General features: G+C 37.0%; 1 protein-coding gene across 11 annotated transcripts in view; it reads right to left on the reverse strand.

Annotated features, from left to right (window-relative positions):
• Nucleotides 1-27983, reverse strand: part of LOC139801345 (uncharacterized) — a 250803-nt gene that overhangs the window by 15911 nt on the left and 206909 nt on the right. For 7 of the 11 annotated variants that reach the window (XR_011728173.1, XR_011728172.1, XR_011728175.1 and 4 more), the window contains one exon: nt 972-3418. The exons of 3 other annotated variants lie outside the window; for them this stretch is intronic. The gene's annotated coding sequence lies outside the window, so the exon portion shown is untranslated. Of the gene's footprint in view, nt 1-971; nt 3419-10671; nt 11597-27983 lie in introns of those variants that run through there. One more of the 11 variants, XM_071755398.1, reaches the window with a different exon arrangement.

A 27983-nucleotide genomic window follows, 5' to 3' on the forward strand; every position in this document is an offset into this window, starting at 1 on the left:
CCAGCTTTTTCATCTCTGTGGCAAGGGGCAGCAGAGAGCACGATGGGCAGGGAAGAGCCACTGGAGTTATCCCAATTCAAGCAGTAATGCAGAAGCAGTACTGCATATTTACAGGTTTTGCTGTAGCAAAAATAAGCTGGGAAGGAGTTCCCAACGATTCATTTTCTTCTCACTCTCACTGCAGAACAGTGAATACTTGAAATCTTCAGACAGACAGAGACAGATGTTTCACACTACAGTTTCACCTTCATTCTACGTACAGTATTATGTGCAAAATGAGTTCAGAGTTCTGAATGTGAACCATTCGCAGTCAAGTAAATTTTCCTGATACAATCAGGATACAAGTGATCCTTGAAGTCCCTCCCAACCTGGGATTCTGTGGTTCTACGATTAAAAAATAAACGCAATGAAAATCTTTAATATGTTTGGACAAGTGCATTGTGATTAAATTTATAAGGATTTTTGTTTTGATAAATACTATGCATAATTTAAGTTGTACATTGACATGTATATATCTACACATAATACAATTTTATCTCATTATATAGCTTGAAAGAGCACACAACCTGTTCACCTGATCAGTATCTGAAAGCTTTGTACATAGCACCTGTCAGTTGCCACCAAAATGCTTTATGAGTGTAGCACCTTACTGGGTACCTTCCTCTTTTTCAGATCTACTTTTCCAATACTGACTAAATAGAAGCCTATGTTGAATAATACACTGTGTTAAAACTTTACCTCTGTGTCTGAATGTTTGCAAGTAACTCTTTGGAGTGCTGGTAGCATGTGGGATTGACAGTTTAGGAAGAAAAGAAATGCATATTTACAGGAAATGTATCATCATTATAATTGCTAAGGCAATATTTTTATGACTATTTAAAGACAAATTATATCTTGAGCAACTTGAAAACTATGCACTGCAGTGCATAGTTTCTGTCTCTTAAGAAAACAAGACAAAAAAAGTATCATACTAAGAGATAAGAACAATTTATTTTAACAATAGTTTTGATGCTTACAATAAAACAGAATTCCTCCCACACAAGTGGAAAAAATATACTGCAGCCAAAACACCACTTCTGAAATGAACAAACACTTTAGATGCCTGATCTGTCTGAAGCCTTTGTCTCAGAGAAGTTTGATGGGTCAAGGTCCTGCAGCATCTTGGGTTAGACACAGGAAAAAGTGAAAAAGATATACAGCATTAACCCATATATAAAATAATAAAAAATAAAATTATGTGCTGTATATCAGAATTTCAAGGCTAATGAACAGTGCAGAGTAACTTGTATGCTTCTGAATTTTCTCATGCAAAGTCAGTGAAGTACTTAACACATGAGGGACAACCTTGAGATCACTGTTTTTTGACAATGGGGGAAAAATGAAAAATAAGTGATGGAGAGGCTGGGAGTTGGGTCTGGTGCTTAGCGTATTGCTGGCTCAGTTTAAATTGAACAGGTATAAGCAATGTGATTCTGTGTGCAAAGTGATTTTAATGCTGTAGTATGATTTTTATACCGATATTCTATCAGACTAAAACGTAAATTAAATGAGACTATATTTTAAATGCCGTATTGTGTTCTCACTTAGACAAAGAAAAATGATGGGAGCTGGCTGGCTACAAAATAATCTTTGTCTCATGTTAAAGGAAAAGCTAAGCAACAGTTTCCTGTAAACTGCAATCATCATTCAAACAATAAAATGAATGTTTTCTAGGCCTCAAACATCAGTGTTTCTGCTTTATGCTTTAAAAGTTAATTAATGCTGTAACAATACAGCTGAAAATATACTTTGTGGTAATTATCTATCAGAATTTTCTATAATACTTATTATATTATTGTCAAAAACCTTTTGTGTATTTGAGATTCTGTTTTGAGTTTGGTTTCTGGTTGATTTTTTTGTTTGGTTTTTGAAGTGCAAACTGGCATTCAGTTTAACTTTTTATTCTAAATATTACATGGCATTTAGTCCAGTTTTCTAAACATACAAATATTTAACATCCTAATGTTGCACAATGAGTAACAGCTTGATGTTTTGTTATTTTGGTTTGCTTTCTTTTTCTTGTCTTTTCTTTTCTTTTCTTTTCTTTTCTTTTCTTTTCTTTTCTTTTCTTTTCTTTTCTTTTCTTTTCTTTTCTTAACAGTTCTGCTGCTTAACATTTGATATAGGTATATTTTCCCTTTTTCCCTTTCAGACAAGGAAAGCTCCTTTGGTTCTCTAAATTCTGCAGAGAAACAATCACAGTCCAAAGCTGCTGGTTCCCCTCCGCCTAGGTCCCAAGAGCCTGACTTGTGATTGTTGCTAAAAAACCTCACAAGTTAGGGTCTCAGGGACTAGGAAAAGTCCGATATGATCCAGTAGAATTCATCTTCCAATAAACTGAATTGCTTAGTAGTCATTATTGCTGTCAGTGAAACTTTAACTGCTATTGTTAACAAAAAGAACCCAAAACCCAAACAAACCCAAAAAACCCAGCATCCCCCCCATAATCAACCACCCCTTCTCCCCCCCAAACAAACCACAGTTTCAAGTAGGGGGCAGAAAAGATCAAATAAGCAGGCAAGACACATACATGCATTCAAACAATGTATCAGCTGACTGAACAGACTTATAGTCCATAACTTCTGAAAAGAAAAAACAAAGAACACAGGAAAAAAAATCTTCACTGCCTCATCTTGCAAGTAGCCATACTACAATGCATCAGAGGGAAGAGATAAATGGGTTAAAATCTGCTGCCAGCAGATTTGTACAGTAACTATTTTATTCTATTTCCCTGAATGCCTGAAAGAAGGATTAAATGCTTGTTAAGGGGTTCCTAATTGAAATATTTCCTCATTGTACTTTTAGTCCTACTGTTCAGGTGGGCCCTGGGTTAGAGAGTACTTTAAACCCATTCACGATGCAAGGAGAACCTTTGGGCGTGTTTCACTTTTTGCCTCTTCCCCACGTTCAACATTTAATCCTTCTACAGACAGCTAGCAAAAGCTTCTTCCTTTCCAATGGCAAAACTAGCTTTCACTTCGTAAGCTGTAGAAAACATTGACATGCAGAGATTGTTGTCACTTGAACCAGATTACTCAAAGCACACATAACTTTCAAATACTGTCGATGCAGTAAGAAGAAATGCTCGGATTTCCTGAATAATTTTGTTCTGAAGCCGGACACTTTAATGGCATGACCACAATCCCAAATTACTTCCTCAATTCTTTCTCCTCCGATCTTAAGCCTTGTTTGCAGAATGAAAAAGAAAATTTCTACTTTAGGGATGGGATGGGATCCACCGTGGCTTTTTTTTTTTTTTTTTTTTTTTTTTTCGTCTTCCATTAGAGCCCAGAGCAAAAGAAACAGCAGCCATAAAGGTCCTAGCCACTGGAGTAGAATCTGTCATAGAAAACTCAGTGCTCTTCGGGAAGCCGTTCAGCTTTAAAAAGGAAAAAAAGAAAAGAGGGGGGGAAGAATTAGAATCTCTGCTGGTCGAACAGGTGAATCATCCATTTACAAGAAAGCTGTACAGAGAGCTCCGCTGAAGAAAAGATTTGCCAGTGCCCCCACCCCCACCCCTGCCCTTCACCCTCCCCTCCAGAATGATACTTCAGATTTCAGAACATTTTGGAATATTCAAAATATTATTACAGCTGATGATATAATGTAACATTATATAAGAGCCGCTTCTTTGTCACTGTGCACCATTCAATCAGTTATGCCTCAGACACAAAATAGTTAAACGAAACAAAATATATATATGAGTTATATATATATATATGTATAGCAGTCCCTAGATTTCATTCAATTTCTTTTTTTTTTTTTTTCTTTAAGAGCTGATCATGATTTAACAAACAATTTTGACCACAGCTTTCAAATCAATAATTAGAATGAAAAATCTCTCCCCTCTATAAATATGACATTAACATAATTATACCACCCCCATCGCATAGACCCATCCTCTTTAGGGAATACAGCTGATGCTCTGAAGATGGAAATCAGTCAGATTTTAGTTGCTCTCAAACGTACCTTTGCTTCTCACTGACTGACTGTCTTTACCTTCCATGCACACACACAGCCCCTAGCACACACGCACACACACACACATACACATGCGCACGCACACACACACACGCACGCACAAAAAGGAAAGGCAAAGCAGCGGATGCTGACTCAGAGCAGTTGTGTGTGGAGGGGGTGGTATCGGCTGCTGGTATTTTCACTGCACTCATCATTAACATTAACTCACTCTCTAGCATCCACCCTCTCTCTCAGACCTGCTGGACTGCAGCATTTGCATGACGCTGTCACTCTAGCCCTTGTGGGTCAGATGTTAGAAGAAAAAAAAAAAAAAAAGGAAAAAAAAAAAAAAAAGCCTCAAGGCTCTCATAAGGAATGCCTTCATTTCTTCCAAAGGATCCCTCTTCTTATTTTTCCACCTTTCTACTTCCTCTGTTGCTGTGTCTCAGTTGTTTGACATCTTTCCGGAAGAAAATGTCTTGAGCTGCAATAAGCCAGTAGTCAGTCGGTCCTCCCCTCACCTCACACTCCTATTCCCACCCCCTTTTTTTCCTAATCAATAAGACAGATCTCCAAATGCAGTTGTGAAAACAGGCTCTGACACACAGACTTTCATCCTCGATCCTCTGCCTCAGGAATAGCAGGCAAACCCAGGCTCACACGTGATGTAGAGAGAAATAATGCCAGTAATTCTTGAACAGTCTTCGGAGTTTATTCTACGCCTTCTTCATTTTTTCCTTTGCTCGAATAAATACCAGTGGGAAGGACACACTAGCTCTCAAAAGCGACAAGGATTCATTTCTTCAGAAAATAATGAACATTAAAAGGCTAATATTAATCTTACTCAAAATTAATGCTATCTTTTTTCTTCTTTTTTTTTTTTTTTTTTTTTTTTTTCTTTTCTCTTCTTTTTTTATTCCCACTCATTGTGCTCTTTTTAAGTAGGAATTGTCTCATAGCCAAAATACTGCCAGGGTCTGAATCACCATTCACTGTGCTGAAATGGTGAGTTTCTGGACTTCAATTAGTATTAAAACAGGCTAAGTAATGTTTTTTTTCTTTCTTTCTTTCCTTTTTAAAAATTTATTTTAGACTTCTTAATTAAAAAAAAAAAAAAAAAAAAAAAAAAGCTGCTTACATCAGAGGGAGCACTGCAAGAGAACAATGACAATACACCCACACCACCACACCGAGTACTGAAAATGCATGTTTGAGCTACACTTGTGTATTTAACTGTATGGTATTTGCTCTGTGTTGGGAGAGCAGTCTGCACACATACACGTACATCGAATACACACAGAGAAACTCAGGACACGTACATAAAATACACAACACAAAACAAAGCACAAAGGCTGTTAACTGAAACACAGGCACAAGTTCTCTGACAGGCTATGAAAATTCACCGAGCATAATCATTGTGTGCATTTTTACCTTGTTCCTTTGTTGTTAAGGCAAGGGACTTTAGTGACTTACGATGGTGACAATCTTTTCAGCTTTTCCCTTTTTACTCCAAGAGTATTTGGGAATAATTTTTCCAGACAATACCACACCACTGTGATTCGTGGTATAAAAATTATTTACCGGGGGTGTGTGGGGGGGAGTGGGGGGTGGCGAACAGGTGATATGCAATTCGCCAGCCAATTCTCAAAGCTGCCTGGTGCCGTAGAAGCTCTCGGTGTAGCCGGACAGGCAGGTCCCAGGATGCAGTGCTACACCGCAGTCCCGGCTCAGGTAGCTGTTTGGCAGTCTTATGGTGGCAGCAAACATGAAGGGCATCCCACTCACAGGAGAAAGTCCAAAAGAAAACGCTGCTCAGCCCGAAAGTAAAGAAAATAAAAGAGAGCCAAAACACCGGGGTACACGCCCTAAACCTGGTTTGTAACACGCTTAAGACCGGTCGTCGTGATGGTAATTATTTTCTTAGGGAAAGGATGGAGGAAAGTATACAATTAGGAAACAGTTAAGTTTGTAATCTCAGAGAAAGGGAGAGACGGAGACAGACACACACCCACAGAAAGAGAGAAAGAGAGAGAGACAGCAGAGAACGCCAGGCATGAGACAACAAAAACAAGACCGAAATCAGATTTGGGAAACTGAAAAACTACAGGATTACAGCATTCATCTTAGCATTTACTGAGGTATATAAAAAATTAACACATGCACAGCATGGCTTAAAATACTTATTGCTATCAATAGCCTGTGACGGATGCCGGCTTCTTACTGCTATACGTACATTAGATTGGTCATCGCCTCTTAATCTCCTTTTGCTCAGACCCATCCATTTTTTGCTGCTCCAGCATCTGTGCCCTTTATGCTTTTTTTCTGTATAGTTACCCACAATACCCTGGATAAATTAATGTCATGACCTCGCTATGGCTATCAGACAGAAAAAAAACGTCTACTATTTTAATAATTGAACGTGCGCGTACAGCAAACTGCCTACTGATAGCCCTGCTTTGTGGACTGCCTCCAAAAGCAGCCTTTGCTAGCTCTGCGAATCAGAAACAACAGATGCAAATACTAGCCACATAGCCCCAGCTCTCTGTCTTGCTTTTTTTTTTTTTCTTTTCTTTTTTTCTTTTTAAAACACACCCTTTTCAGTCTGTGCCATCTCATTTTCTCTGTGTCTGCCCCCTCAGTGGTTAAAAACATTAACCTCCTGAAATTAGAAGCTTTTGAACAAAAGCATAAAGATGAGTGAAAATTATAAATGGCTGCAGATTCTGGAAATTTATATCCAGACGGTGAGTAGGGAAGAGTACCCAGGTTCAAGTGCTGAGCCTCACTCGGGAGCACCGCTGGGGCCAATGGGACTGCAGACTAGATTAAATCAATAGTCGTCTGAAACGAAATGTCGTAATCAATCAGCTCAATTACCACTGTCATAGATCTGGGCTTAAGGTCTTTCCTGATTCCACTCTTCTAATCATTAACCCTTATACTTCCTGAAAACAGCAACCCACGCTTACTCTCTTGCCCTACCTTTCAGACCATCAAAGTTTAACTTCGCATTTTCCCCTCTTTTTTCCTTTCCCTGTTTAAATAGTATATGAATGGGCCAGCGAGAAACATTTTAAATGTGAGTATGGCAGGGTGAGATGCACTCCTTTAAATGTACCTATTATATATTAGCTGCGTGTGCGCTTATATATTATTATTACGCCTCCGGGAGTGGCTGGGTGGATCAAAGACTGCTGTTTAATTAACATTCAACTCAGCTGTCTCCTTGGAGATTAAAAGTAGAAGACTAGTTGAATTAAACTGAAGCTGTTCGCTCATTTCACTAATCTAATATTATAGAACTCTTCTCCCCTAAACCTAGTTAGGAGCAACTAATTTCTGGCTAATCAACCAGCAGCAAAACCCATTTTTCAGTTTGAGGGCAAGTGTGAAAAATGTGGAAAGATGTATTTGTATGCATGTCTGAATTTCACGGAATTGCCCCATCATTTACATTGTGTATCTGCAGTACACTAAATTCTCCTGCAATGCAAGAAGTAAGGAGCCATCGGGTTTGAGTAAAAGCGGAGCCTCTTTAAAATCTTCCCTGCAATTATTATGCACTGTATGAAAATTAAAGGCCATTCGTGTAACTTTTTTTTTTATTCCTGGACATGTCCTGTAAAGATGGAAATGCTTTTCATAAAAAATGTTCCCTTCCAAATATCCAAATAACCCAAATATTTTTCCAAATATCATTCCCTCAGTTTCTCAGCAAGAAAGAAGGAATCGAGGTAGCAGGTATCCATAATTTTTGTCTTTTAAGTTTGATTTATTTCACTCAAATAATAACAGTGAAACGAACCCCCATTCCATTTAGAGTTACATCACCGTCTCTACACACTGCCTATGTTTCCAAGCAGAACCACACCTTTTTTAACCATAGATCTGCTTTTCAACTGGAGAGACCAAACACGCAGCCTGACTTCCTGCAGTCCTGTGAATGTCAAATAGCAGATTTAGACCCCGTGTCACGGCAATGACATTTTGGGGAGAAATTTGTGCTTATAGAAGTGTGAAGAGTGGGTATGGGACAGCAGCAGCAAATAGGTGTTTCACTGCAGAGGCAAAGGCCGGAGGTCTGTCTGCAGGGAGGGCACCTGCTGGGACAGGGCGCCGTGCTGTCCAGGACAGGTTATAATTGGAGATCGATTGCTGGATTTAATGACCCAGCTGTTTTCATTAGCAGAAATGTAAAAAATTGTTCTAGAAAATTATTCAGCTCCTAGTATAAGCGCTTTTAAATGGGCTTATACCTCAGCCAGGAGCGACATTGTTGCAGTAAGTGATCCCTCACAGATGGAAAAAAATTACCTCTGCTTTGCATTTTTTTCTGGGAAAGATTTAGCTGACAGTGGGTTGAGCTACAAAAAGAACCTTAATTGTGTCCTTTAGTAATGCTAAATGAATGCAATACACCAGACACCACCTTAAACTGGATGAAGGGTACTGCTCCTTTTCACAGGCAGCATTTAAGCCTGAGCATCATCCACAAGGGGACAGCATTCACATCCACACTGGAATGATGCAGTCTGTGTACATGAGGAACAGATTGAGAGTAGCAGCCATTGTTGGAACCACCCAAAATTATAAATAAATAAATAAACAAGCAAGGGTTTTTCCTGGGTTACTACTAATGGACAGAGAGGGATGAGTGGTGAGGCTGGATGTGGATGTCAGATATCAAACACCATTTTAATACAGGATGAGCCTTTTGTTTCTAAGACAGCAAGAATAAGGTCATTTGCAATATTAATACAAATTTTGTGTGAAATATAAGGATTCTCTGCAATAAATAATAATAGTAATAGTAATACTACTACTACTACTACTACTAATAATAATAATAATAATAATAATAGAATGCTATGAAAAGAACTAGATACTACTGGAGCAACACCAGAACATACCTAATACAAATGGAGAAATGCACTAATATTAAATGTTGTTCTAATTTTGCAGTTCTCCATATTTTCAGTGTGCTCCAACTGGGACATAACACTCTCATCCCTCTTTCTAGGAGCAAATGATTCTTCATCACAGTGCATATGAAAGAGATATCCATTAAAATAAAAGGTTTAGCTTCCTTTAATGTAGCATTTAAATGACTTAGGAGAAGGAGACTGTCAGAATGACCAATGCATTTAATCATATACCATGTTTTTGTATGATTGTCCGCGATAACTCTTCATCTCACTGATGAACAGTAAGGGAATAAAGAGTTCATAAAAATCCCACAGCTATCTAGTCCCAGATCTGTCGCAAAAAGCTACCCTCTTAATTTCTTGTTTAGAAATGTTACACTCAGTCTTTGTCTTATTTTTAAATAACAGTGCCTTTTGTAATTCAGCTGAAATTCCTGCCCAATTTTGAAGTATTCAAAATATATACAGCCTACACAGTCTATTACAGAAAGGAAATAACATCAATAAAAATACAGAAAACTGGCAATATTCTTCTGTCACTACAAAAGGTCCATCTTACTCGAGAAATATCAAATCTTTGCTTACTTGTCAATTTACCTGCCCTTTATTAAATTAGACTTTGGACAGCAGAAATTATTGCAGTCTGAATTTCTTTGAACTTTCAAAGAAATACAAACACTGTTCCATAGACCCTGATTTCATTGACACTTTCAACTAAAAAAGTAATTATTTGTGAAAACTAACCACTATGATTTTTTTTTGTCTAGGTTTCTCAAGCTTCCAAAGCATATAGTAATCAATGAATTAACTTTTCTATTCATGAACACTTTCTATATTTACTTCCCTAATCTTTGTGTTACTGTTTCATACAGTACCAACTCAATGCAAAGAAAGGACCTGGGACTAAAACGAAATTCCAACTGTTCATGAAGCTGTTTTTGACTAAACAGTCAAGTTTGAATTTGTAGCCCATTCAATAAGAAAGATGTAAAGTGCCAAACACTATTTCAAAAAACCCCCTTCATAAATTTTCCAGTATGACAATGTTATTCTTTCCTTACTAATTAGGTATACATGTACATAAATACATATAAAATCAATATATACACAAGATTACGTGGAACAACATAGCCAAAATATGTTGTTTATTCCTGGAAGGCACCCATCCATGCTGTTTTCACTCTATTGTTGCAATCATCAGTTTGCTGGATCCTGCATATATGGGAATTCAGGTAACTTTATGCACATGTATGATATCTCTGAAATGATCTGACCTATTCGTCAGAGCACTGATTCTTGAATATACTTATCTCAGATAAGAACCAGAGTTAATAAAAGGAAATTAAAAGCATTCTGTGCATACTGCAAACAGTAACAGAGGGAATTCTGATATAGAAAATAAAAAAAACCATCCAACTATTTCCTGAACGATGTGATTTTAAGATAAACATTTGTGAGATACATTCAGACACACCATTTCTATAGCCTTGCTTTAAGAGGTTTCAAAATAGGCTGGAGAAAAAATAAACAAATACAAAATAGCAGGTTCAATGCCTGCAAAGCCAGAATATTTTAAATTTTCTAGACAGTGAAGGTTAAAGCTATCCTGCATTCTCATAGTTCTCTCCCTCCTTTCAATCAATCTCATTGATTTTTTTTTAAGGGTCAGAGGCTACACCTTCATTGATCAAAGAAACAGCCTGACACAGCGAAAGAGTCTGCCAATTCCAGACAGATCAATCACACCTTTGTCTGCTTTTGATACATTATGGTTATTTATTCTGCATCACCATGACTTTCTGTCACATGGGTCTTAATGTAATAATGCTGCTCAGGGACAACAATAAAAAAGAGGGGACGAGAAATATTCTGTTTAATATATTTCAAGCCTCTCTCTGGTATTTCTGAGAGTGGCTTATGATGGAACTTGGCCAACTTGTTTGATTTAATTTTTGCCTTGGAAAAGAACTCCCATTCTGGTATTTAGCTCTCCTTGGTCAGCATTTTGTAGGATTTTATGAAGGTGATCCTTTGAGAATGATTTATGCAAACTGTTTTTAGAAAAGTAAACAGATCTTGATAGGACAACAGCTATGATTGAATCACTACCATAATTTTCCATGTTTATATACTGTTTTAGAAATATTTTGATAAATGCAATGTAACTGATACCTGGCTACAGCTACTGACTGCTTTATGACTGTAAAATGAAACTAAATGGTCAGCCTTAAATAATTGCTAGGAAATATTGCTGAATAAACAGATATAAGTGCTGAAAAGCTCCTGGCTTTGCAAACTATTATGCTGAAAGCCTGCTCAAGCTTTAAAAAAAAAAAAAAAAAAAAAAAAAAGCACTATATGCTCACTGTCTGTTCTGACTGAAAATTATATGCTATTATTTATCTTTCTGTGGCATCTGCAAGAAGCCTTTAAAACTACTGGTGGTATAATAATAAATCTTTTGTTCCCATTTGGTAGCCTATCACTTCACAAGCAGTTGCACTACTTAAGAGACATCATTTGTGGGTCTTATGATATTTGCTATACATAAAAGCATTAAAATATAGTTGTGAAATGGTACTCTAAGAGAAGTCAGAGGCAAAAGGCCCAGTGATTTCAGGGGAGTTGGGACTTCACCGCAAGAAGTTATGTCTCAACTCCTTTAGCCCAAGCTGAAAGAAAAAGAAAATAGAGGCAGCTTCAGTAGAATAGGCAGTTTATGGAATTTCACATGACCATACTCTTGTAATGAATTAGAAAAAAAAATAAATTAACACATTACTTAGCCAAATGGCTTACAAAGCTATGATAACCTCTATGCATCATGCAGCCCTAGCAAAGACAGTGGAGCTGTTCAGTAAAATTAAGCATGTAAACCTTTGCAGATTCAATATCAGGTAATAAGACATAATCACTGTTATGAAGAAATTATTCACCTACATCATTAGAACTTAAAAAAATTATATACGATAATGCAAACATTTGGCATTACTCTCTGATTCCATTGTGCCTGCTCTGTAAATTATTGTGCACCCAATTTACAATTACATCAGCACTATTATGTAGAGCAAAAGGTAAGTGGTATACAAAGCTGAAATACTAAACCCATTAAAAAGTTATGAGTTTGACAGAGTCCCTACATGTATTTGTGTGCGTGCCAAGAAACGCATTTTAAAACCTTTAACTACAGGGAAATGCCTTCCAGTGATAAACTGCAATGCCTAAAAGGCATTGCTAAAATGCTACCACCAATCTCAAAGGCCAAGAGACCTTAAAAACAGTTGCTGGTTGACAGTGTTACACAAAAACATACAGTTTCTTCTGTATAGAAATAAAGCTTAATGTGCAACATTTCAGAGAAGTTTTGAATAAGTCTATTTGTCCAGCTTACTTTGCAAAGGCTCTGTAGAAAACAGCACCATAAACACTTTCAGTCCCCACACAAGGGCTAAACAAAGAGTCCTCTTTCTAGCCATTTAATCCAGTAATTTATTTTTTCAACCATCACATAAATCGAAACACAGCTGTAACCAATGACTTGCAGATCCAGTTCCCTGCCAGCTGGATCCTGTTCTGCTGAAGCAGCAAGATTTTTACATTGTTCACTTCTGTACATCTGGAGAAATCATTTGAGTTCAAAGGTGACTAGAAAAGCTCTTTAAATAAACTCAACCAACAGTGAAGAGAGGCCTAAGTATCTACAAAAGCTACATGGAGTTCCATTTTAAAAGTTCCTTTTTTCAAATTAATGCATAGAGCAGTTTGCTTTTTAAATTTTTTTTATGATTATGGCATTTAAATTGAGTTATACATTCACATACGTATTTTGCTAATAAAACCCCCATATTTTCCATTTTCCAGGAACTTCCAAACACAATGTCAGAACTCAAAAGTGACTGCAGCCAATAGTTTGTATGCTTGCCACATTTAAAGGAATCGATAATAAAATAGTGATGAGATGAAATAAAACTTCCAAAAGTGTACCTCAATTAGTGGATCTTATCTGTTGCCTGAAATGCCACTTGACTTTAAATTAAAAAAAGAAAACAATAATAAAGCATATACTGTGCTTAGATATGCTGAACCTGAAATCTCTTAGAAGTTAATCCTTAAAATATCCTTCAAAAAGTCTGCATGATCCCTTCCTTGCTCCATGAGTCTGCCAGTTAGGTAACAAAAAATGTCCCTGACATTTAAAACTACACACAGTAAATTGATTACAGTGCACCATTTCCTTTAGAAAAGCAATCACAAAGCAAACCAGCTGAATCTTTCAGATGTAAATAACAATGAGTATTGAAGGCTCATATAATCTGTATCTTCGATTACTTTTCAGACAAAACAGATGCTCAAATACAATGGAAGGGTTTAATGCCTTGTCTAGGCCCCCCTAACTAAAATACTTACAACACTGAAAGTCCCTTTGCTAGGTCTTATTTGCAAATTCATAAGCATGCACTTTCAATTGCAAAATAAACCAACATTTGTCATTGGGTGTGTATTTCTCTTCAAGCAGGCAAGCAGGATACATCCAGAGCATCCCCAAATTGCTTACATAAAGGTAGAGTTTCTGTACTGCACATTATTAAAACGTATTTCAAAATTCAGTTAGGGTTTGCTACTGTGATTGCTTCTTTTCCTTTGTTAATACTTACTGTTACAGCTGATTTGAAACAATACTGATAAAAGTATCCTTTCTGCTTGCCACTCTGTCCGCATCTCTGTGCTGGCTTTGTGTTATTGTCCATTATCTCCTCCTCACAGACTGAGGAGCTACCTCACCTTCAGCTCTTCTTGTTGTCTACTCTTGCCTATGCTTCCCCCCTTCGCTCATAATTATAGGAATGAACTGTTAAATATGCTATTTATGCTTTGTTGTGGAAATAGCAGCATTAAAAAAAAAAAAAAAAAAAAAAAAAAATAAAAAGGAAGGAAAATATCATTACTTTAAAAGTCAGATAAACCAGATAAATTATCTGCAAAAATTAACATGCACAACTCATAACTAAGTAATTACTACATCACTCCAGGGCAAACTTCAGGGTATTTAGACATGCATTTCTGTCCATTAACATGTACAGATTTACATAAACATTCTAAAATTAAAAGCATCAAGTCTGTACTTAATTACGATGTTTCTGAAAAGCTTATTCCCTTCAATTCCTGACGTATATTTATCCTTAACTTTCTGCCTGGTAACTAATATAAGTATCACAAAAGTGAGTGAATTTTGACAGAACTTTAGCTACCACTGTCCAGTAACTAAGTTTCTGCAGTGCTTTGCTGTGAACTTTGCCAAAATCATTGGCACAGTTGAACAGTATAGACCTCACTCACTACACATTCACCACAGTTCTTTCATTTCACCATCAACAGCCCTCTCTCATTCAGATTCTGTCTTGTCAAAAATATTTGCCTCCCTTTTTAATGAAGAGATTAGGATTTAATATCCAATTCAGGCACCACCCGTACCCCACAACATTACCTGCCTGTCTCCCTAGGGTGTCAGGCAAGTTAGATCTGGGTAAGTTTAAGCCACAATCCGAAATACACCCTTCAGAGGCATGGGACAGTTTTGGAAAAGTAAAGTAGCCGGGGGAGAGCTATTACCTATTATTGTTAGGTGCTTTTGGTTGCTTAGAAAACCTTGTTTCATTCTCTCACATCATAGTTGGCAGTACAGATGGTATTCTGATTTATCTAGGAATGTAACTCTCATGGCAGGCCCTGAGGCAAAGGCTTTGGTGTTTTTTATATATCTGGTTTAAAACCTAAGCCCTGCTGAATGAATCTCCCAACTGGAAATCCAACTCACCGAGCTAGAAAGACTGAATCAGAGATTTTTAGATCCAACAAGCCGATTCCAGAATGTGCTAACCCAAATATTACAATTATACAATTTTTTTTGTTTGGCAAACGATACGGGTGCTTCTACCTAGGGGTCTGGGTAATTATGCTTATCTTCTAGAAGGCATACAGCTATGTCAGTTTGCATTGCAGAGAGTCCTTTATACAACCTGTACCACTGGGTGCTTTGTAGCAGGGATGAACAACTTCCTGAGGCTGAGGTGCCGGTTTTCATATACATCTCCTGTATTAAAGACAGAGCTTGACCACAGAAACTGAACAGGGAGCCAGAAGCTGCTGCCATTTAAAGATGAGTGATGTTGCCAATCACCTTTTTGGCAGACTCTTTCTCCTGTGCAAGTCAGCAATTCCCATTTGCCAGTTCTCAGCAAGTGTGCAACCTAAGACCTTCAACTCATGGAGTAAATCAGGACATGTGCCAAAAGAGGTGGCCCTTTCTGCACTCCCTCCTGACCTCAGTCATTTGTTCCTCCACCTTCTTTGTGCTGACACTTGCATCTTACAGCTGCACTGTAAAGCAGATTAGGGAACTGACTGAAAAAGCAAATCAGAAGAAATACCAGATTAGTTTGCAGCTGGATCGATCCTCGATCTGGCTTGTTCAACAGCCACATAAACTAAGTGCCAGCCTAAAAGGCCATGTAGAAATGAGTGCCACTGGAAAGAGAATGGAGGTGCCCCTTCAGTGGCAACTTGAAATGAAGCAGAATATAACTGGTCCTATACCTGCCTGGAGCTGTGTGAACTGCAGACTCCCAAAGTCATTTCTTTCTGTCACTAATGGTCCCCACTCCCTGGCATCCATGTTGAACTCTTCAATACAAAATTAAAAAACATTATCTAAAGCAAAGATAGGAGACTGTATTACAGCTAGAGAGAAATTAGAAAATACAGCCAGAGGATAAAAGACTAGACACTTCAGGAAGCATCATGGAGAAGGCTGTTCAAGGTGGTCAGAATAGTAAATGAGATATTAGCAACAGTCAAGTAACACATCAAGCTATAAATAACTGTGAAACAGGTATTAACAGTAATTATACAACACACAAAAGAGGTACTCAGAGATTCCAGTACACTTGAAATGCAAATTACTGCAGAGCTAAGGATAGTTATGACAACAGAATTAAAATCAAAATTAGAGCTCTGATTTTCAGATACTATGAATAAGTTTATTTGAACTTTGCCAAAAAGGGTTTAAATGTATCATATACATATAATTACTTGTACAGGTTTCTCCTTGTATGTATATCATTCCACTTATCCCATTTAGAAAAGTGTTCTCATTCAATTATTAACCAAGATAAACTGGCTTAGGGCTTTCATAAAATCCATTATAGCCATAAACCATAGAGAGAGACTCAATAAATTGTATGTTATCTCCACATAGCATTCAGCATTTTTTTTTTCTGGGGGGTTAGGTAATATGCCTGAGGTAGTTGGTACACTTTTCATTGGATTTTGATCTACAGGCACACACCACAAGGCAAACATATGCCTTTTCCTTCACAAATATAGAACCATCAGACACCACAACCATGTTTGTAAATGATTTTTGGGATGCCGTATTGTCACCTGCAATCTGAGAGCAACAATATAAGAGGAAATATATAATTGTGAAACTGCATATCCATTATTTGTGGGAAAAAAAAAAAAAAAAAAAAAAAAAAAAAAAGTGGAATGGCCACAGCTTGGTCTACTTTGTATCCTGAATTCCTAATACAAACATCTTTGCACAATGACTGAGCATTTCAACCCCAAAAGGTCTAGAGATCACAGTATTTGCAAGCACATCAGAAATCCAAGTGATGCATACATGTGACAGACTCTGCCTGGGAGCCCATCAACTTGCTGAAAGAGATCAGCAACATGTGCAACAAGTCAGCTTAAAGAATTAGTGAACAGAGGAAAAAAAACCAAACCTTTATGAGTCCATACTAATTAGCCTTTGAAATAAAAAAATCATGGAATGGTTTTGGTTGGAAGGGACCTTGGAGATCATCATGTTCCAATCCATCTGCACAGGCAGGGACACCTCCCATTTGACCAGGCTGCTCAAAGCCCTGTTCAACCTAGCCAGGGAGGGGGCATCCACAGCTTTTGGGCAATAGCCCCCAAATATCTCCCAAAACATAACTTGCTTTTTAAATAAATTTCACATAAAGTGTTATCTTAAAGAACTTTGTTTTCACATCCTTGAGAGAATAAGACCTTGAGCATGAGCCTGAAGAGATGCAGATATCCAAGTAAATAGACATCTCCATCTTCAATTAGGTTGCAGGGGCACCTTGAAAGGCACAGTTTCCTGTGTGAAATCCTGCTGCCCTTGCCTTGCCAGAGTCCAGATCTGTAGAACTGAATAAATCCTTCTCAATGCATCTGTTTTCTCCATGAAGAAGTGAAAGCTGCACTACATGCTTCCATATCAGTAGGAGAGACAAACCCTTAGGATAATCAGCAATAGGAGGAATATAAATTTTAGCCTGTTCTGTAGCATTAACATGGCCATAATGGGTTCGATCCAAGGGCCTCCTTGCTCAACATCTTGTCTTCAACAGTGCATATAACTGGACAACAAAGGTCTACCTTTGCATTAGATAAGCAGAGATGATCCCTCTAATAAAAGATATGAGGTGGCTATAAGGAAAAGAATTGGCTTGGATATTACTAAGAGAGTTGCCAGGTGGGTAAAATAAAATACTACAGAGCTGTAGTAACATGGTTTCAGGAGCTTAAGGAGGACAGAGTGTACATAGGACAGATAATTGTATTACATGCTGTTCTTCTATACTCAATAAAACTTCCATGTTTCCCAGCTCTTCTCTGTATTTCACAGATGTTATTACAGTGATTTCAAAGCCTCTTTGCAATTGTTTCACAAAGGTCAAATTACATGCTAAGTTCAACATGAGCAGTGGAAGCCACACTGCCTTTGAACAGAAGTCCTTTGGTGCAAGGAATTTCTTGTTACCAATAAATGAACAACTTCACACATTCAAGTCCTGAAGTTTGCAGAGTGCAGGTACCCCAGAAGACAAAGAAGCAAAGCCAATAAAACCCAACAATAACAGCTAGTGAAGAGTAACAGGTTTTAAAATAATTACTTTCGTTTTCTCTCTTCATCCCGGGATCCTTTGGGATCCATTCTGGGACCTTTGAAAGGAGTGAAAATTTAGAGTACAATTCCTAATGATGAAAATGGGCATTTCAACTACATCTGGGAAGTTTAGACAGAGAGTTTGATTAACCTTTCTCTAGATGGGTCTGAAAAAACAGTCAAAAGGTATTACACCATACATATCATAAAATACACAACTCACTATTTTAGTGAATTGTTCCACTAATAACATATCCTGGAGCTAAGCAAATATATTACTATACTACACTTACCAAAGCACAAAAGTTCTTGATAAAGCCCAAAGCCAGCAACTTAGAGATTCTTATACTTTTTCTTGTATTAGACAGAAGTACTATACCTCTGTATCAGGGACAGACACCATAAATGTAGTTACATGAAAAAACAATTACCATTTTTTTCTGTGGATTTTAATTACGCCTTCCTTGGTTGCAAACAATCTCTGACTTAGGTGAATGTGTAAGCCCTCAGACTTATAAAGTGGTTCAATCCAACACAGAAGTGGCAAACTGCTTTGCTAAATCCACCTGCAAGAGAAGTGTCACATGACCCTTTTCCATAGAAAAGTGGTGCTACTAAGGCTTGATCCTATTAGAATGTTTCAAAAGCCTGTTGAAGCACAGTATTTTTTTCAGCTTGCCAAACAGTGCTATTACACTTGTTTCATTCTTAAAATTCAGAAAATGAGTCAACAAGCATTTTCATTATTCTGTGAGGAGTATCAGAAAGTGTGAGGTAAACAGCTCAGGAAGACAGGTTTATAAATTCTACCTCTTAAACAATTCTTACAGATTTTAGTTGTTGAAATTTGCCTTCTGCAGACCCTGTCACTAATTTAGCTAGTCACCTCATGGCAGCATCTTTCAGTGTTAAATACCAGGCATTCACCCCCCACTAAATGTGCAGTGATTTACATTACTGCAACACATAGTTTCTCCTTATTCCTGGGGAAAACTACTGCTCAAACTGTCCTAGTGTTCATACTCATGTGTTCCCAAATTATGAGTAGGGTAAACAACCACTAAAAATATGCTGCTCATTATAAATCTCACTGCTTACAGTTTTTCCCGATCATTTTTGGGTAAAGTACAGTAGTTTGCATTCCTTTAAAATCACCATCAATTTGGAGGAAAAAAAGAAAAATGAAAGAAGATAAAAGTAAGGAAAAACCATGAAGTACCAAGTGGCACATTCATTCCTCTAGAGTCTTGGTACAATTATTTGTGATCATGAATGTGTGTCCTAGAATATTAGTTCCTTCAGGTTAGAGTCTGCTCTTAACAGGCAGAATTAATTGACTCATTGTCTACTTGGAAGACAGGAGTTTTAAAAATAAAAACATAACCCATTGTTTTACAGATTAATCCAGTAGAGTGAAATATATAATATTTTAAATGGCTGTAAATAGTAACTTTTTAAGTGAGCACATGTGAATATCACCTTTTTAACCAGTATTTCATAGCCATACAAAACCATTTTCTGAATTTAAGGATGAACATAAGTAGTCAGCATTGAAGTCAATTTTATCCAATCATAGTATGAATGAATAACAGGCACTCAGAAAGCAGCTCAGAAAGGAGATCAAGGAGAAGAACAGAGTGATAGGCATCAGTACCAGCTTGGTGAATAATACTGGTTTGGACTTCGCAGGCTAAACTGAGAGCACTGGTTAAGAATTAAAGTTAATTAATTGATGGGGTCCTGAATGTCACAATTCTATCTCATACTTTTTCCTTATTCTCTCATGTATTCCTTTTGTAAATACTCTGTATAAAGATCACTGCTCTTGATGGTAAGCCTGATACATTTCTTGAACAAGTGTGTATTTCATTTATTTATACCATATATGATTTACTATTACTCTTATCTTTAAAGCCTAGGGATAAACATGTAGCAGAGGAAGCAGCAAAAGGATTCAACTAAGATCTTCACTGATAACTGCCCTCTCTGGATTTTTGGACCAGAAGAAGAACCTGTACAGTACACTAAACACCCTGTTATGCTTGGTCCTATAAGCTCTTAGGTATCAGTTTGACTTTACACACTAAATTGTACTCCCAAATGAAAGCCCTTAAAAGTCTGGATCCCTCTTGCAGTGACTACCATTAGTTGAAGATTACCACTTAGTTAAAGAAGAAAGTGGGTTTTTTTTTACACATTTAAAATGCCAATCTCCTCACTTTTGCTGAATCTTCACGTACCTCAGAAAGAGCCCCATGTTTAGGTAAAAATAGTCTCTATTCTTCTATCTTCTTGTTCATTCCTTCTCTACAACAGAGTAATAACATATGGTGGTTCATTACATGCTATCATCTGTACTGCATGTAGATTAATACCATGCAGATAAGGTCTTGTTGCTGATGCTTCTTGTTTTGTGATGAGAGGTTTTTTTTTTTATTTGGAAGATTTTTAAGGGGAGGGGGAAGGCTGCTGAAACCTTCATAAAGACCATAGGCTTCATTGAATTGTCCACAATGACTTGATCTCTTTCCCTGGTATTTTTAAATTAATTTAGAATGCATAAGAGGTCCTAAGTAGTTCAAGTTACTTTTTTTTTCCAGTGCCTACTAGCTTTCATACATCACTTCTGAATTTCATCTGACATTGTGTCATTCACTGCTGTATCCCTGAGTTTCTCTTTTGAAGTTCCCCACACAGTGTTTTGAACTTGAGTAACCTAGCTAATTGTGCCATTTGCTGATCCTGCCATCTCACTGCTTACATTTCTTTCATGAATACATTTATTAAATAATACCTATCTTAGCATGAAGCAATGGAGAAGGCCACTGTAATCATTTAGCCACAGAGGAGGATGACTATATATTTTACTTTATATTTTGTCATCTAGTCATTTTTACCCCCTCATGAGAATTTCCATCTCCTCCAGTAACTACTTAGTTTTCTTAACAGCTGCTCCTGTGGAGGAAGCTTTTTGAAGTCCAAAGAATTATGTTGGCTGATTCTTTTGTTTTCTGTTTTCTTCCTTTTAAATGGATCATACAAAAAAAAAAAAAAAAGTGATGAATGAATGAATTTATAAATTTCTTTTGCATAAAAAGCCCTTGCAAATAACATTTGTTTTAGTATTTTACCATCTTAGTCTAAACAGAGTCTCCTCAGATTCCTGGTCTCTTATATATCTTTCTATTGCCCAGAAAAATATTTCACTGGAATAACCTGAAACAGTTTTCACAAAACTTTTGTTCTTCACTTATGAAGAATTGCTACTATTCATTTCATCAGTACAAAAACTAAACCATAGCCACATCCAAATAAAAAATTCTCACATATTTTAACATATTGTTCCAAAAGTGATTTTGCTTAATTAAAGTATTAATTCCTTTATCAGACCACAGAGATTGAGACCTCTTAATTACAGCAGTACCGACATACAACATGCAAAGCAACCGAGCAACTCCAAGAGAAACAAAAATCCACAGATCTAAACATTTCTTCAATTTAACTGTTCTGAACTTTTACTTTTTCTTATTCTTAACCTTTAAATTTCATGGCTGAGCCATTTCCCATTTATGTCAAACTTCACTCCCACAGTCGGATTGTTGAAATTTCTAAGTGAATATTGGAATGCAAGATCACCCAGCTTTTTACCACATACTTTAAAGAGTTAAGAGAACACTGCTAACATAAACAAGTTCAATTTGTCATTTCTAAGGTGCAGAACATCCAATTTCCAGCTTGTGGCAAGTGGGAGTAAAATGGATTTAAGGCAATTTTGAGCCCTCTTTATCCTGGGCTGTTCTGCATTTCTTCACATAATTTGGATGTCTCTTCTTGTCTGCCTAGGTCCTATCAGGGAGAGTTCAGATGCCCATGAGCTCCAATAGTGCCTGGCACCTCCCCAGTACAGCTGGCTGGGGTTCCTCCGGCTGGCACTCTCAGAGTGTGTGCCCTCCCCAGGGCTTGCCTGGAAAACAGCCCAATGGCCCTTTCCTTGCTTTCCTCATCAAGAAAGCTCTCCCCCAGATGAACCCCCAGCTTTTGGGGCTCTTCCTGGCAGCTCTGGTGGTCTTTGCCATAGAAAAGGGTCCAGAGCACAGGTGAGGACAAAGAAAAGTTGAGGTTACATGTCTTTGGCAAGTATGGTTCTTCACTTTCCTTAATAGAAAGTCAAAGATGCAGAAAATATATAAAAATGTCAAACTTTTCTACCACTGTTCACCTTCCTTGTTCACATGCTATTGTGCTGGCCTCTTAGAACATTAACAAAAGCTATTTTACTGTCATTTGTGCAGCCAGTTTTACTTTTGAGGATTCATTGAGCCTCAGTACTTGAATTTCAATCTGTTATTTTATTTAAAACACCTTCATTACTTCAATCTTTATATGTGCATATCTTATGAAGATTTAATATTTAGGACAGTGAAATAGTACTATTAAATTTACTATTGCTAAATATAAGAAATGCATTTATTTAAAGAAGAACTGTGAGGCAAGTTATGTAATTACCACATGACAAAATGCAATGAGAAAACATCACACTGATAAAGAAAACACATTCCAGTGTGATACACAGCCTTCAAACTGTGAAATGGTACTTTATATTTGTACTTTTGTTTTAGACTACAGGGACTAGATCTTTAATGTACCACGCCAAAAGAACTTTTATAAATATGCATTTTGGACTATCTATGGTCTTGGCAAATTAGTCTTCACATAACTAGTTCCCTGTAGCATGGAACTATTAATTGGCTGCACATAAATATTTCTTGGTAGATGGGTAAAATCCTAAGCTTACAAAAAACCTCTTATAGCATAAGAGAGGACAATAATTCACCACATCCCCTAAATTATTTATCATTAGCCTTTTTCTTCTTTGAGTATAGATATAGTGTATGTGTGTGTATATATATGTATATATATATACGAAAAAGTAACGAGCCTGTTAAACTACATTAATGAAAAAAGAAATAACCTTTTTTTGTTCACTAACACCAAATTCATAAAAACATTAACATTCCAAATTATGATATCAGCTACATTAATTTTCACCTCTGTAACCAATATAAAAAAACCACCAACTCTAAAGTTACCACTCTTGACACTCATCTTTTTTTTAAATTATTATTATTATTCTTTGAGACATCTTCAAGACAAATGAGACACATGTATGAAGACAAAGGCTGGGGGAAAACAACCCAACAGATACTAGATAATGTTCTGTCTCCCTTACATTCCGCAGAATTAGAATTAAATGTGCATGTTCTCATTAAGGAATGCTCCTATGCATTTGTCAAGTATATTTACACACATTTACTTCAATTCACAGTTTTTAAGTTTAAGGTAAAGCACTCCTAAAGCTGCTGAAGTACTCTGCAGTTCTGAGGTCACACAGTATTTGTTAGAAAAGTAAGCATTTTCAAATATTATTGCATTAAACAAAGATTATTACATGTCCAGTATTTCAAGTACCATGCTATGGACACTACTGAAAAATGTTCAGAATTTTAGTTTCAACATTATAATTTACATCACTGAGGATTTTGTTTATTTCTTCTTATTCTCAGGTTTAGTCTTTTCACAGAAATTGGATCTATTCACATTTTAAATCTAACATTTTAAATCTGACATAGAAACATAATAATATTTGTTCAATTATACCATAAATATACGTTTTAATGTCTGACAATATATTGCCTGAGTTTTAAGAGATAGAAAAAGTAGCGCTTATGTGATACACAGTGATACACAAATTCTCCTCAAAGCAAGACTTTGGACATAAATCTTCAAAATCCATTTGGAGTTGAGCTCAATAACAAAAATAGATGAGGTTAATATCTTGATATCTTCCAATATAGATGATACAGTTTTCCATATTATGCATATGTTTCCACAGAGCTGAAAAATCTGAAGCATCTAGGTTTTCTTTAAGGAGGCAGAAACTTATAATTACTAGACTTGTTTAATGACATTTAGGGGATTAATGAGATATTCCATTAATATGCATCATGTGGAACTGCTTTTGCACTCTTCCAGAGACCAATAGACCACTGTTCTATGTCTGGAACTGATCAGCAGTCAATAACTTCATTCTCTCATAAAGAACTTAATTTTAAAAGGGAAGAAGTTCTGTAACCTCAACAACTCTTCGGTGCATGGTTTGAATCAGAAATATTGCTACTTCTACCACCACTGCACATACTGTTCTTATTCACGCAAATGTTTAACATTCTTGACTCAAACTAGGAATTTCCCTAAATTAAGTTTTGTGGTAACAGGCTACAGATTAATTACAGTATATAGAAAAAGCTAGGGTTGTCTTATTCTTTTTGACTTGGGCTTTTGAGTGTTTTATATTTTTCTTTTATGAAAATAAACAGAGAAGAAGCAGAAGAAAGGTACCCACACGAGCTAAAATCTCCCTTATGATGACTCTGTGCCATAATAATTCTATAAGATAATAATTTAATGTTTGTTCTCTCAGACTAGAGTGAACTAACAAGCATTAGATATATCACCTGTGTTAATATTTGGCGGTTATGATAATATCTGCGCACTTTGAATTTTGTAGGATAATTTTGAGACAGTTTCAATATGTCTGTAATGTATGCTATCTTTAATTACTACTCTTCAAGCTTACTACCATTTTAATTTAGACTTAAACGGAGTTTCTGCTTACAAAAAGAAAGACATGGAATAGGATACTGTTTATTTACCAATATGAAGTTTTGCCTGCAAATGCTTTTCCTTTCCTTTTTCCTTGCCTTGCCTTCCCTTCCCTTCCCTTTCATAAATTTAGCTATGGTCCAATAGACAAAAATTCTTTCAGAGTTACCAAGATGTAGTTAGATAAAGCCAAGTAACGTGAATCTACAAGATCCTTATACCCTTTCTCCACATCTTTCATCCTCTCTCTTATCCAGCATGCCTCTTCAATTGCCTTTAACCTCTTACATCCTCCTATGCTTATTATCATAGAATAATTCATCCTCCCTACTCCATCCCTCTTCACACATAGACCCATTTTGTGCCTCTTGATGCTTTCTTCATTGATTAGTTCAGGTGCAAAGGTTTGTTTTTGGGAAAGGCAATGAACACTTACCATTAATTTCTCCCTTGCTAGCTCCTCCCAGTTTGGACCATTCATTTCTAAAATCTATGAATACATACTGGTCAATATTAAAAACCAATCCCTTTTGAAATATTTCTATATATTTAAAAAATGGATAATCAATTTTTCATTATTTACATTCTCTGCTTTGAATAAAATAGTTTGAATATAACAAGACTGTGGCAAATAGTTCTTCCTTCCTTACAGTTCTGCGATGCATGTTCTGCATTTGGTAAATTTCTCTTTCTAATGAATAAAATCATAGATTTTGATAAGTTGGAAGTTACTCATTTTCCATTAAAACTTTGCAGTGACTGCCTATGATATTCCTTTAAAAGCCCATACTACAAACCTCTAAAAATTAGACTTGAATAGATATCAATTCTGCAAATTTGGAAAAAAATAATCCCCAAAAAAGGAAAAAGATTGCTGCTCCATTATTTGAAAAGTAAAGTTTAATTAAGAATTTCCCTTCCTAATTTAGTTAAGTGTCTCAAAAAAACTTCCATACCAAGCTGGTTTTGCAGAGTTGCATTAAGTCTCTTATGAAGCTTCTGAGTTGAAGTTCAAATAAACTAAAGGCCCAATAAATAAAACTGGAAATCAACCTCAAAAGTCCTGTTGCGTATTAAGAACTGTCACTAAATTAGAGTAAAATCAAATTATGCAATACCAAGTGCCAGCTGCTCCTCATGTGTGAGAAGGGATCTTTAACACAAACTTCCACCTTCACAAAGATGTGTGCAGCCCAACATTTGCTCCTGACTATCAGGGTCATCCCTTAGTGAAGATTCCCACATCCTTGGCTCTCAGCTTAAAGAGCTGTGTGGGCCCAGCCCTGTGGCCTTCAATCACAACCCTTATCCACTCAGCAGCTCACAAACCTAATAAAAAATGTACTTATGAGGCAGACTGCATGTTTGCTTCCATAGACCAATACGTGGGCTTTGTAAGATGAAAAAAACCTCAACCTGACCAATAGCTACACTTGATTCCTTTCTTGTGGGCACAAAGGTGCTTGTGCCTGTCCTTGGTGATGGGGTAGCAGGAGATCCTGTGCCAACTCTGCTCCACCAGCACAGAGGGGCTCCTGGCAGCCCCTGGTATGAGGGTGCCTGCTGGGGCTAAGGGCAGGGGTACAAGTGCCCAGGCAGTGCTCCCCACCAGCACTGCCTGTATCACAGGAGGATGGGGACATCACTGTCCCCTGCTGCAGGAAACTTCTCCTACAGTGAAGGGCAAGAGGAGGGAAGGAGTCATATGCTCCCTTTGAGCACTTGCACAGCTGGCAGCAGCATCATCAGATGTACCAGGTGTGCAAATAGCTTTCTGTTTAAGTTGCTGGCCTCAATCTGGACACAGTACGAAGCTTTAAAATTAATTTAAATTTTGTGAAACAGTTAAATTTTTTGAAGCTGAGCATATTGTTTCTCTGTTTATATTGTCTTTACAACAGAAATAAGAGAGAAAATAGGACACTAGTTTCTCATAAATGTGGCTAAGAATATATTGGGACTCCATGTTTAATCAATCCCCTCATATTCAGAAGCACGATGCAGGGGCAGCACTGAGCAATATATATAGCCTGAAACTGGCTCAGTCATTATGAAGCTTTTGGTCAAAAAGCTGTAAAAATGCCTATGTGCCTGAGGCTTCTCTTTTAAAACTTTCTCACCTGTTGTAAATCAACAGGATGCTGGCTCCTATATGCCCAAGACATTCTGGGGAAAATTAGGATCGTTTCAAAACGTTACACTAAGTGTGAGTTAGGTTTTTACATTTAGCCCTAAAATGTACATTTTGGCCATGCTGGTGCAGCTGTACTTCAAAACTGAAATAAGAATAAAAACAAATTCTTATATTGGAAGAAGGTAAATGCTTCTTATATATGAAATTCTCTATATAATTCTATATATAAAATTCTTCCTATATCAGAAGGAGGTAAATACTTCAGAAGAACAGTATAACCTACAGTATTTTATAATAATGATTCTCAAAAACCTCTTTATCACCACAGGAATCATGCACTTCACAGGTCACATCCTGAGTAAATGCCATCCAAAGATAAAGATATGTTTTTAGCAAAAAACTCCCCGTGGCTGTAGCCAGACTGCCAGCTGTGGTACTCCAAATGGACTCGAGCATACAGTCTCATCCCCAAGCCTGTGTGGGCCATAATCAATATAGGCTGACTACTACTGAGAGTTTTCTGCCACTACCTACCTAAATTGCCAGTGATGAGACATAAGGACAATACATGAGCTAGGTGGCTTGAGTTTTGCTCTTTAGGATACACAGCCTGGAAATAAATACACTGGCAGTAGTGCTGAAGAAATTGGAAGTGAATATTGCAAGAGACACACTTAAATAAATCTAGCCTAACTATAAATGAAAAGTCATTATCTTTTGGACAAAGGAGCAAAGCACATTACTTAGCATAGAGCTGAGCAGCCTCAATGGTCCAGTGTCCCCCATGCACCAGGTCTCAAAGATGTTCTCACACAACGACAACAACTCCAGCAGCCTCCCTCAGACAAGAGTCTGGAGGCATGGATGCCACTTGAATCAGTTTGCCACTAAGACTGGTGATTTTGAAACATCCTCAAAACCACCTTGGGTATCCTTCTGTACAGGCCTGGGCCCTGCTGTGAAGAGAAGCCTTTCTCAGCAGCTCAGTTACAATTTAGGTTGAACTAGCATAAATCACACTTCAATAAAAATTCTACACTCCAAAAATCATTCTCCTCAAAAAACGCTCATCTGATACAGGTAAATTTGAGGGTTCAAAGAACTTACAGAGCAAGTCCCTTTCAGCTGCGTAAAATCAGTATATTTGGGCTTTTGGGAGAGGAAGAGAAGCTGGAAATGGAAATATCCTCAAAAACTGCAATATTTGGGGCACAAGCTATGATACAGGATAATAATCTAAGATACCCAAGTAAGGACATACAAATATTAGAGGTCAAGCCATGTCTCCAGCTCTCATGGT

This window comes from Heliangelus exortis, chromosome 1 (assembly GCF_036169615.1).
Source record: "Heliangelus exortis chromosome 1, bHelExo1.hap1, whole genome shotgun sequence".
Classification (NCBI taxonomy): Eukaryota; Metazoa; Chordata; class Aves; order Apodiformes; family Trochilidae; genus Heliangelus; species Heliangelus exortis.